Here is a 12839-nt window from a genome sequence, read left to right as displayed (position 1 = left end):
CTTGACACTAAGATATTGTGTAATCTACTAACGTATATTACAAAGACTTTCTCTGTAGTTTGGCACCTGGATTCTAGGCACATGCAACAGAGAACTAAGAACAGAAGAGTATTAAAAATCCCGTTTTGTTGAAAACGGCACTAAGACCTTTTCCCACTTCCTCCCTTCAGTTATATGTAATGCGGAAAAACAAATTTTTGTTGCTCCTGGAAGGTTGTAGATAGGCAACCTGCAGCTGCACTTGTGCACCTTGAATCATGAATCTGGTTGGCTGTTTATTACTATAGAACATGAATGTTTGTTAACTTACCAACTTGTTACTCTCAAAAAGTCTAAGTCAAATAAAGTGCAAAAAGTGTTCATCTGAATTTCTCAAGGAGCTATGACATTCGTTTCCACCTAAATTCTAGTGCGATTTTTTAATTATTACATTCAGTATTTCTCTTAAAACAAGGAGGAGCAATACACCTCATAAAAACAGTCGATAATTCTCTTACGGATGTTATTCAAAATGTTCTTTGATATTGTATGTCCGTTGGTGTTCATTAAAATGGTTCTATCGTCTGCATAAACAAATAATTCTACTTGACGTGTTTAAAGTGTAAAATTTTTTACATTTATGGGACATAATAAGAAACTTCATATTGAAACTTATAGAACACTAATGATTTCTCCCCAGTAAAAACATCTCCCTTCTTTTGATGTACTGAATTACGTAAGCAGTTTAAGCTACATGGTTAAATCCACAAGCCTCTAGTCTCGGAATAAATGGTTTCACACAATAATATGAATTAGAAACGTCACCAAAAGATCCAGTTGGTACTGTTTTTTATATGATGCTTGCAGAATTTGTTAACTGATTGTGTGAACTATATTGTCATTTTGCTTTCATTGACAGTTATTCATCTTGTACAGTACATAAGATTAGATTTTGGTGTAAGCTTTCCTGTATTTTGCACACAAAACCTGTACCTAAAACTCTGCGTTGCAAAGGTTTCATTTCTGACATTCATGTCCTTCACCTCTCATCTGAATTATTTTTGCTAATTTGTCTTGGATCGACATAATGTGGCTTGCCTAATTCATACGTTCATCCCCTGCTTGACTGATTATTTATGAGTTATTGCCACGTCTGTCCCACACTTCTGAGTGTATAAAAAGAGAAAGATTAAATTGGGACTGTGTTGAAAATATGGAAAAATTAAATAAAAGACTGAAGAGTTCGTACATGTTATTGCCTCTACAAACATTGCATGTTTCCGCTGCTTTCACCAGATATTAGAGTATCCATTGGTACGGTAATTCAACTGTTTCTACGGCAGCTCCTGCCATATTACTCACAGCTTACGCATCTCTGAGCCTGTTAACGATGCTACATCCCCGTTCCTCACGACGGCGAGTGTATCAGCAATATCCTGGATATGATCGCAGCCTTTACTCAGCGTCACACATGTAATTTACTGTTAACCGCTACTGTAGCGCAGACAGCTGCCACTACAGAGCACGGCCGCCACCACAGCTTTCTTTAAGCTGACACATACCCCACTGCACGATGCAAGGACTGTTTAAATATCGGAGAGAGCTAGCGTCTGCTCAACTCACACTTTGACAAAGTGCCGCCATCGCGCTCACGACGCTATTACACAGCAAGTAACGCAACGCCGCAGACGCTGCGACCAAACGTCTCCCCTGTATGACGCATGTGGCCATAACCGTGACTTATCTATAGCCAGATAGGGATGTTTTACCGACTTCGGTGGGAACCGAACAGCGTAGCTCGGCGGCTGCGTCGCAGCACGTCGCAAGTAGATGCTATCGCGCTGGTTTGATGCATCAACCAGCGCGTGCTCTGGTGCTTGTTCTTTATGTGCTCTCGAACCAGCTGTCGCCGAGCGCGAGAACACCTGCGGTGATACAGTAATGGATAAGTAAACAGAGAAATGAATGGGGAGAATGTGAGATTTATTATGGATGAAATAATAGCAAAGAAAAGGAAACAGCTCATCGTTGTAGAATTATGACACATACGTGATCACTGAGCCGAGAACTGGAGGAGTGACTACTAGGATCGTAAACAAAGCAACATACTAACATATTTTTCTTACTATTACAAATCAATATGTTATAACATTACTTTGTAGAACAAGTCAGCTCTTAGAGATAACCTATTTATTGCAAGCAACTGAGTAAGGAGAATAATGTGTCAGGTTCACTTACAGTTATTATGGTACATCCACTTCAACATGTCTGGCACCTTCACAGTGTGATCGTTCTCAGCTACAACTCTACAAAACAAAATTCCTTCTTTAGTCTTCACTGAAGCTTTCAGTGGCTGATAAGGGTTTTCATTGTGCAACTTCAAAATTAATTGATATTTCTCCCAGCAACAAAAACAGGCTCAGAATTTATATGTACTAGTAACTCTGAGATCAGTTTTTAGAGAGAGTGTTGGCAAGCTGTAAGCGTGCGACCATTTTTGGCCCTAACTGACTTATGTTCATGAGAACATGTGACTTCGAAAAAGTGCCCCACGCATGTGCCCCTTTTATGTCGAATTTTGACCTAAGAATAATCTGTGATACTATCTGACCAAAGTCTCATGCACATATTCCAACACCCATGCACAACGTGAAGAAACTGTGGCCCAGGATGAATATCTGAATGAACTTAAGCTCATAATTACTCATCTGAGTTTCATAACTTGACTCGGTGTACGTATAATAGATCATCCATGTAGTTACACCAAGTTTTGTGATGGTGTGAGCCTCAGTCTGATAACGTAACACCTGTCCCCCAAGAACATGAACCCACATACCCAACCTCCATAAGCAATTTCTACATCTACATCTACATATATACTCCGCTAGTCACCAAGCTGTGTGTGCCGGAGGGCACTATTCGAGCCAAAGTCATATTTCCCCCCTCTGTTCCACTCGTGGATCGCGCGGGGGATAAACGACTGTCTGAACGCCTCAGTACGAACTCTGAATTTCCCTTATCTTTGAATAGTGATCACTGCGCGATTTGAAAGTTGGTGGTAGTAATATATGCTCTACATCCTCGGTGAAGATCGGATTTTGCAATTTAGTGAGCAGCCCCTTCCGTTTAGCGTGTCGTCTGTCTGCAAGTGTGTCCCACTTCGCGATGGCTAAATGTACCAGTCACGTATCTTGCCGCTCTTCTTTGGACCTTCTCAATCTCTTGAATTAGACCCAGCTGGTAAGGGTACCATACAGACGAACAATAAGACTGGACGAACTAATGTATTGTAAGCAATTTCCTTTGCTGAAGGACTGCATCGCTTTAGGATTCTACCAATAAACCACAATCTAGAGTTCGCATTCCCCGTTACTTGTGTAATCTGATCATTCCATTTGAGATAATTTCGAGTAGTCACACACAGATACTTGACGGATGTTACTGCTTCCAAAGACTGGGCATTTATTTCGTACTCGTACATCAATGGGGGATCTTCGTCTTCTTATACGCAGTACGTTACACTTACTAATATTGAGAGACAACTGCCAGTCATTACACCACGCATTTATTTTCTGCAAATCCTCATTGATTTCTTCACAACTCTTGTGTGAGACTACCTTCCTGTATACCACAGCATCATCGGCAAACAGCCTAATGCCGCTGTGAATACCATCAACCAGATCGTTTATGTAAATCGTAAAAAACAGCGGACCTATTACGCTGACCTGGGGCACAGCTGTTTTTACGCTTGTTTCTGTTGAAGTCTCCCCATTCAGGATGACATACTGCTCTCCGTCTGTTAGAAAAGCTTTATCCAACCGCATACGACATCGGATAGACCGTAAGCGCCTCCTTTTTTGAGCAAGCGACTGTGCCACACTGCTTGTCCGTAGCAAAATGTGGAAGCGCCAAGGTGAGTCTACAACTTCTTATTCGTTAACTGTCTCCCTTCCTCTCTCTCTCTCTCTCTCTCAGTGTATGAAAGTAACACGAAGTGCACTTCGACTCACCCGTACTAGCAGCTGGTAATAAACACATGCAAACAGAAGGAAACTGCACACTGGTCATTGGGTGACCATCTGCAGTTGAATGTTTGTGTACGTACAATGTACACCGATGAAGAAAATGCTACTCATCTATGGAGAATGTACGATGAGGTACAAAAAAAAAAAAAAACCGGAATGGTTTTTTAAAAGCTATATATTTTCATGTTGTTTACATGACATCCTTATCCCCTTCAAATTAGGCCTACTCTCCATTGCAATTAATACATTTGCCCCAACGGTGCTTCTACTGTTCGAAACATTTTTTTTAGTCATATTTAGAAATGGCTGGCAGCTCCACCCTCGGTTTTGTCTTGACTTCTTCAATGTTGCCAAATCGGTTTGCTTTCATGCCCCTTTTCATTCGCAGAAGAAAGAAAAAGTCGCACGGAGCCATGTCAGGCGAGTAAGGTGCTTGGGGCAGCGGAACCATGCCATTGTTAGCCAGAAACTGTCTAACAGAGGTGGCTGTGTGTGCAGGTGCGTTGTCGTAGTGGAAGAACCAGTCTCCTGTCCGCCACAAATCGGGTCTTTTCTGACAAAAACTGTTGCGCAATCTCCTTAAAACTTCCAAATGAAAAGTTTGATTGAAGGTTTGACCTAGGGAACAAACTCTGAATGAACTAACCCCTTCGTATTAAAAGAGAAAGTCAGCATTGTTTTGATGCTTGACTTTACTTGACGCCGTATTTTGGACGGGCTGATGACGATGTCTTCCATTTGCTTGACTGTTGCTTTGTTTTTGGGTCGTAACCATAGCACCATGACCCATCACTAGTAATCACCTTTGGCAGAAAATCAGGATCAGTTTCGAAGCACTACATGCTTCAGCTCGACGTTCCTTTTGATTGTTAGTCGGAACCCAAAGAACAAACTTGGCAGTAACCCTTTTCATTTCCAAATCTTCCGTTAAAATTCGCTGAACCGAGCTCCAAGATAACTCACTAATCTCTGACAGTTGATCAATTGTCTGCCGACAGTATGTGAGCACAAGCTCTCGAATTTTTTCAATATTTTGGTCGATTCGGGTGGTTGAAGGACTTCCAGTATGAGGTTTATCATCAATCGACATGTCGCCATATTTAAATCGAACGAACTACGCTTACACTTGGGTTTTTCTCATAGCGTTGTCCTGAGAAGCTGTTTTCAACATTAAAACAGTTTCAGCAGCATTTTTACCAAATTTCACAGCTACACGTTGTTCACTTAAATTTGCAATCATAAAAAAACGAAAGAACAACAAAACGCCGCTATCAAAAACAATCACTGCAACTGAACAGTCCAAGCCAGGTCGACAACACAGGCGGCACTGAACTGGCAATAAGTTGCGCTATTCACACCTAGTGGCAGAAATGCGTACTAACAAGCTCCGCCCACGGTAATATTAATTCGGTTTTTGTCTTTTTGTGGGTACGCCCTCATAAGTTAGTAGAATAGTAATGGCAATAAAGTTTTTTTCATATAAACGGCGAATCACCTAAAACTTCACCGCAAATATTGTGGATCTGGGAAGTGCTATTTATGTGCTGTTTTCGCAGAGTAGCCTCGTATTATTGGCAATAAACATAGTCGGGGGCTCGCATTGTTAGTAATAAACAGATTGTAATATAAGATTTACGAATGCAGGAAAATCCCACGAGCTCATGATGTATGGAGAGTGTTGGAAGAATGCAGTTCGTTCTCGTACGGTGTATGCAGCAGACAACCCAATAGACTTCAACCGTCTCGGGAATTATTTATTAACCTCTTCAACCAGTTACGTGAGGGTACTGTAACACCCAGACAACATAACAGGAGGAAACAAGTGACGACAATAGAGGGAGAAATTAATGCTCCTGCTGCTGTTGCAGTTAACGAACGCGCTAGCTTCCGCGCAATCGCACGAACAAGTGTCATGAGTCAGGCAAGTGTCCTACGCAGTCCTACGACATAGGTGCCATTCCTATCATGTATACCTGCAACAAGTGCTGCATCAAAACGACTGTGAGAATCTCGTTAATTTCTGTACATGGTCGTTAAGGCAGGATACCCCAGATGTATAGTGTATCTTGTTTAGTAATGAAGCCACATTTACCAACCTTGGCCAGGAAAACAGCCGAAACATGCACTGTTGGTCTGTTGACATTCCCCGTTGGATTCGTCAGATGGGACATCAGCGTCTATGGAGTGTAAACTTGCGGCGTGGGATAATGAATCGTCAACTCGTAGGTCCGTTTTTCGTAGACGGAACACTGAACACGCACAAGTATCACAGCCTTCTAATGGGCCATCTTCCACGGATGCTAGAAGACGTTCCTCTGCAGACTAGGAGGAATATGTGGTACCAACATGATGGCTGTCCAGCCCAAAGAGCACAACGTACCACGGCACGTCTTCACGAATTGTTTCCAAAACGTTGGATTAAACACAGGTGCCCTGTACTTTGGCCGACCAGTTCCCCGAATTTGACTCCTGTAGACCTTTTTCAGTGTAAAAAGCTGGAAGACGCTGTCTTCAAGGCTAGATCAACTGCACCCGACGATTTGCAACGATGTATTACTGCAGCCTGCTCGGACATCTGCGCTGAAATGCTAGCACGTATACAGTAGTCGTTCCCTACCAAACTGGAAGCTTTTATTGCCGTTGCTTGTGGTAATTTTGAACACAACTTGTGATGGTCAGTTGAATCCTTAATGGTCAGAATCCACATAACTAGTGTATGCACTCATGTTGTTCTTTGCGTGTTTTACCACAGGTATTGTACAAGTATCGATGTGGGGACTTTTCAAAGTAAACGACTCCCACTAGCATGCTGCAACAAACACCATTGATATGCTAATTTACCCTACTTTTAGTTTGTTATCGTTAATTGGCCTTATTCCATTTTAAAAAGTGTGTGTTTGCACAAATTACAATCTGTTGATTGGCTAACAATTCGAGCCCCTGAGTACAAACCCATTCTGTGAAAAACGCACATCAACAGCACTTTCCATTTCCGTAAGTTTCAGGTGATTTACCATGTGTACAATTATATTCAATGATTCATCTGCCCCACCTCTATCGTTTTATGCAACCCACAATGTTGTATCGTTCCTTCATAGCCGGCCGGTGTGGCCGTGCGGTTAAAGGCGCTTCAGTCTGGAACCGCGTGACCGCTACGGTCGCAGGTTCGAATCCTGCCTCGGGCATGGATGTGTGTGATGTCCTTAGGTTAGTTAGGTTTAATTAGTTCTAAGTTCTAGGCGACTGATGATCTCAGAAGTTAAGTCGCATAGTGCTCAGAGCCATTTGTTCCTTCATAAAAGCGCGCAAACTACCAGTCCTACAGAAAACATAAACGGGACATTTAATGTAGTTAAATTTTTTTTACTGCGACAGTTTTAGCCATAGGATACGTTTTAGCTAAACGCCATAGTTTTCGAGCCATTCAAGAAAAACGTACAAAAGGGCCTTTCAAACCCTCACTCCAATTCTGCTCCCACCGGTCAGGATTTCTAGTACGCTGTTCGTGACACTCCTTCCTACTAGTGTACAAATATTTGCGACTGCACGAATTATTTCATATATTCGACATTTTTTGTCATCATTGACTGGCTTTTTTACTCCATAGGCTTAGTCGAGCACTAATAAATTACAAAACATACGTTCGCGTAAATTTTAAGTAAGAATTTTGCGGATTTTAACAGCAATAAATAAACTATTACGTCGTTCTTCGTTAAGGCCTTCTAACAGCGAAACTACTGCTCTTATGAGGGTTAGTTTTGGATCGAATTGTCAACATAATTAGCTTTAGTGTAACGTTTACATATGTTGTAATTTGTTCATTACAGTCACAAGCGCGTTTAAATTAATAACGTTAACGAAGCAGCCATCTACGCTACTACGTAATGGACCAATCAGTAGAGACCGAAAAAGGTCTAATATCAGAAATAGTTCGTGCACTAAGAAACTTTTGTAACTTTTAAACAAAGGTAGAAGGGAGTGCCATGAACTAAATATTAGAAATCCTGACTGGTTTGGTATGGTGTGGGATTGCTTTCGAAGGCCACTTCCGTGATATATATTTACAGAGTGGTCCATTGATCGCCAAATATCTCACGAAATAAACGTCAAACGAAAAAACTACAAAGAACGAAACTTGTCTAGCTTGAAGTGGGAAGCCAGATGGCGCTATGGTTGGCCCGCTAGATGGCGCTGCCATTGGTCAAACGGATATCAACTGCGTTTTTTTTAAATAGGAACCTCTATTTTTTATTTCATATTCGTGTCGTAAGTAAAGATATATGAATGTTTTAGTTGGACCACATTTTCCGCTTTGTGATAGGTGGCGCTGTAATGGACACAAACATATGGCTCACGATTTTAGACGAACAGTTGGTAACAGGTATGTTTTTTAATTAAAATACAGAACGTAGGTACGTTTGAACATTTTATTTCGGTTGTTCCAATGTGATACATGTACCTTTGTGAACTTATCATTTCTGAGAACTCATGCTGTTACAGCGTGATTACCTATAAATACCACATTAATACAATAAATGCTCAAAATGATGTCCGTCAACCCCCATGCATTTGGCAACACGTGTAACGATATTCCTCTCAACAATGAGTAGTTTGCCTTCCGTAATGTTCGCACATGTATTGACAATGCGCTGACGCATGTTGTCAGGCGTTGTCGGTGGATCACGATAGCAAATATCCTACAGCTTTCCCCACAGAAAGAAATCCGGAGACGTCAGATGCGGTGAACGTGTGGGCCATTGTGAGGTGCTTCGACGACCGATCCACCTCTCATGAAATATGCTTTTTAATACATCTTCAACCGCACGCGAGCTATGTGCCGGACATCCATCATATTGGATGTACATCGCCATTCTGTCATGCAGTGAAACATCTTGTAGGAACATCGCTAGAACATTACGTAGGAAATCAGCATATATTGCTCCATTTAAATTGCTATCGATAAAATGGGGGCCAATTATTCTTCCTCCCATAGTGCCGCACCATACATTAACCCGCCGCATATTATGCGGTTTACGTTACCGCTGTTGGTGAATGACGCTTCGTCGCTAAATAGAACGCATGCAAAAAATCTCCCATCGTCCCGTAATTTCTCTTGTGCCCAGTGGTAGAACTGTACACGACGTTCAAAGTCGTCGCCATGCAATTCCTGATGCATAGAAATATGGTACGGGTGCAGTCGATGTTGATGTAGCATTCTCAACACCGACGTTTTTGAGATTCCCGATTCTCGCGCAATTTGTCTGCTACTGATGTGCGGATTAGCCGCGACACCAGCTAAAACACCTACTTGGGCATCATCATTTGTTGCAGGTCGTGGTTGACGTTTCACATGTGGCAGAACACTTCCAGTTTCCTTAAATAACGTTACTATCAGGCGAACGGTCGGCACACTTGGATGATGTCGTCCAGGATACCGAGCAGCATACATAGCACACGCCCGTTGGGCATTTCGATCAGAATAGTTATACATCAACATGATATCGACCTTTTCCGCAATTGGTAAACGTTCCATTTTAACACGGGTAATGTATCACGAAGCAAATACCGTCCGCACTGACGGAATGTTACGTGATACCACGTATACGTTTGTGACTGTTATAGCACCATCTATCACAAAGTGAAAAAAGTGGTCCACCTAAAACATTCTTATTTCTTTACGTACTACACGAATATGTAATAAAAACGCGGGTTCCTATTTAAAAAAAAACGCAGTTGATATCCGTTTGACCTATGGCAGCGCCATCTAGCGGGCTAACCATAGCGCCATCTGGTTTCCCCCTTCAAGCTAGACGAGTTTCATTCTTTGTAGTTTTTTCCTTTGATGCTTATTTCGTGAGATATTTGGCTCGGTCACTATCAATGGACCACCCTACACACACACACACACACACACACACACACACACACACACACATATATATATATATATATATATATATATATATATATATATATATATAAGGGGGAAAAGTATTTAAACCGACAGACTTTGGGAGGTTGTAGGGGACATCACAACAAATATTTTTCACTAATGTCATTTTTTCCATTTTTTTATGTCCAAGAGACAACACATTAACACAACCCAATTTCAATTACAGTAGATTTTCAAAAACGCCTCCATTGACACGTAAACAAAGGTTACACCGTCGGATCATGTTCTGTCTAACACGGGCAAATTCCCAGGAGTATCCTGAATTGTTCCTGTTGCTGCTACTATCCGAGCAACAGGAGTTGCGTAAACAAGGTTGCGCATCTCTCCCCACACAAAAAACTCCACAGGGTATCAAGTAGGTCACGGTACAGGACTACCTCTGCCAATCCACGTTTCTGGGAACCGTCGGTCCAGGAATCGATGCACATGACGACTGAAATATGCCGGCACCCCGTCATGTTGGAACTACATGCCTTGTCTTGTAGGGAGCGGGACGTCTTCCTGCATTTCTGGCAATGCTCTGCGAGAAAATTGTAATAGTGCCTGCCATTTAATGGCCTAGGTAGCAGATACGGCCCAATTAAACAGTCCCCAACAACACCGACCCACACATTAACGAAGAACCGCACTTGATGAGCGCTAGTAACTGAGGCATGTGGGTTATCAGCACTGGAAACATGCGAATTGTGCATGTTGAAGAGGATGGAAATGTAGGATGCATTTCTCACTGTTCCAGGTACCACTGTGAAAACTGTGCTCCGGGTTGACAATCGACTGGTTCCAGGTTGTGGACACGCTGTAAGTGAAATGGACGTAACAGTTGCTCTCGAAGGACTGTTCTTATATTCGTCCCCATGTTACGTGCAATTGCACGAGTGCTGATTGAAGGATCCCGCTCCACATGCTGCAAGACAGCGTCCTCAAACTGCAGCGTTCTTACCGTGCGACGGCGTCCATGTCCAGGTAATCTGCTAAATGACCTGGTCTCACGCAGACGTTGGAACATAGCAGCGAAGGTCGTATGATGCGGGATACAGCGATTAGGATATTGTTGTTGATAAGCCCGCTGTGCAGCTCGTCCGTTGTGGTGCGCTACGTAGTATGCATCAACCATATCAGTGTAATCACTCCAGGTCTACCGCTCCATTAGTAAACAGAGACAATGCATTACTTCACTGGTGGACAGCAGTTGCCTACAACTGAAGAGCAAAATGCAGCCTCTAACAACTGAAGATCGTAGTACAGCCTCTAACAACTGAAGAGTGTTATACGGCCTCTAATGGTTTAAATAATCCTCATACGAACCTAACAGAGTTCCAAGGAAGGCAGACTGTGGGGGCCCGATTAGCTGGAGCATGACGAACAAAGGCAGCCAACTTATTGAATGTTTCAAGAGCAACTGTTTTAACGCCATCACAACCTATAGAAAACATGGAAAGACATCATAGCGTAAACGTAATAGTAGGCGCAAATCAAAACTAAATGACAGAGATCGTCGTACGCTAACACGAATTGTGTAAAAATAACTCAAAACTACGGCGCCTAAAGTGACTGCAGGGATCAGTAGCCGTCTTAGTGACTCCGTATCTATCGACAATGTCCATCGAGAACGCCATAAAGTGAATATTCATGGATGAGCTGTTATACCGAAACCATTAGTGACGACAACCAACGTAAAGAAGCGTAAAACATTGTGTCAGGAGCATAGATCCTGGACGGCTGATCAGTGGAAAAACGTCATATGATCCGACGAGTCAACATTTTCTTATTTTCAACATCGGGCCGTTTTTACGTCTGGAGAACGCCAGAAGAAACCTATAATCCTGGTTCCTTGATTCCAACAGTTAAGCATGGAGTTGGAAGTGTGGTGGTGTGGGCACCCATATCATGGTATTCTGCGGGTCCCATCATTACTCTCAAAAGCCATGTTACAGCCAACGATTATGTGAACATTTTAGGGGATCAGGTGCACCCCATAACTCAACCCTTGTTCTTCAACAATGATGCCATACTTCAGGGCGATAAAGCACCCATCCACTCAGCCAGGACAGTACAATCGTGGTATGAGGGGCATGCAACTAAACTTCAGCGTCTTCCTTCTCCAGCCAGTCCCCAGACTTTAACATTATCGAACCCTTTTGGGCGGTATTGGAGCGCAGACGCCATAGCAGATTTTCGCCTCCCGCGTCACTACAGGAATTAGAGGAGGTTCTGATCGACGAGTGGCATAACATTCCACTGGAAACTATACAATCATTATATTTTAGTATTCAAAGAAGAATCGCAGCTGTATTACGGGCAAATGGGGGGTCCAATCCCTTGTTAATAAACTATTCCCAAGTAAGTACAGGTGTTGTGATTATGTTGGCCATCCTCTGCATGTATAATGTATTACAAAAAAAGGTGAGGCACCTAGAATTAACGATCGGATGTCAAAGTACCTTTGTACACGTACATAACACCGGCAGGTGAGTAAATGATCAGAGTTGCTGTTTTGTGTGACAGGTGGAACGGCTACATTAGTGAGTTAATGTTATTCGTGTTTTAGTGTTCTTAACAGGCTCGTTAAGGTATATAAGGGTCGTGAACAGCGTCAGATGTTTACTGCTCACTGTGAAGGACATGGAGATGCCACGTGCTCGTATTGAAACAACACTGTCACTTCCGTTTCACAATATTTGTCTCTTGACATTTTCGAGTGTGTGATTAACACGTGAGTTGCGTTGCGCCTCACGTACTTAATGCTGTCACGAGGCTCTGGAGGAATAATGAGCAGCAAAATGTGTTTATTTACCACGCGGTAATACCTTTTGATCCAGATTCCGTCCTTGAAACTTCATGGATGACTCGATGGGTGGATGAATCAGTCTATTTATGAAGTT

The sequence above is a fragment of the Schistocerca piceifrons genome, chromosome 5 (assembly GCF_021461385.2).
Source record: "Schistocerca piceifrons isolate TAMUIC-IGC-003096 chromosome 5, iqSchPice1.1, whole genome shotgun sequence".
Taxonomy (NCBI): Eukaryota; Metazoa; Arthropoda; class Insecta; order Orthoptera; family Acrididae; genus Schistocerca; species Schistocerca piceifrons.
Note: the sequence above shows the minus strand (reverse complement) of the source record.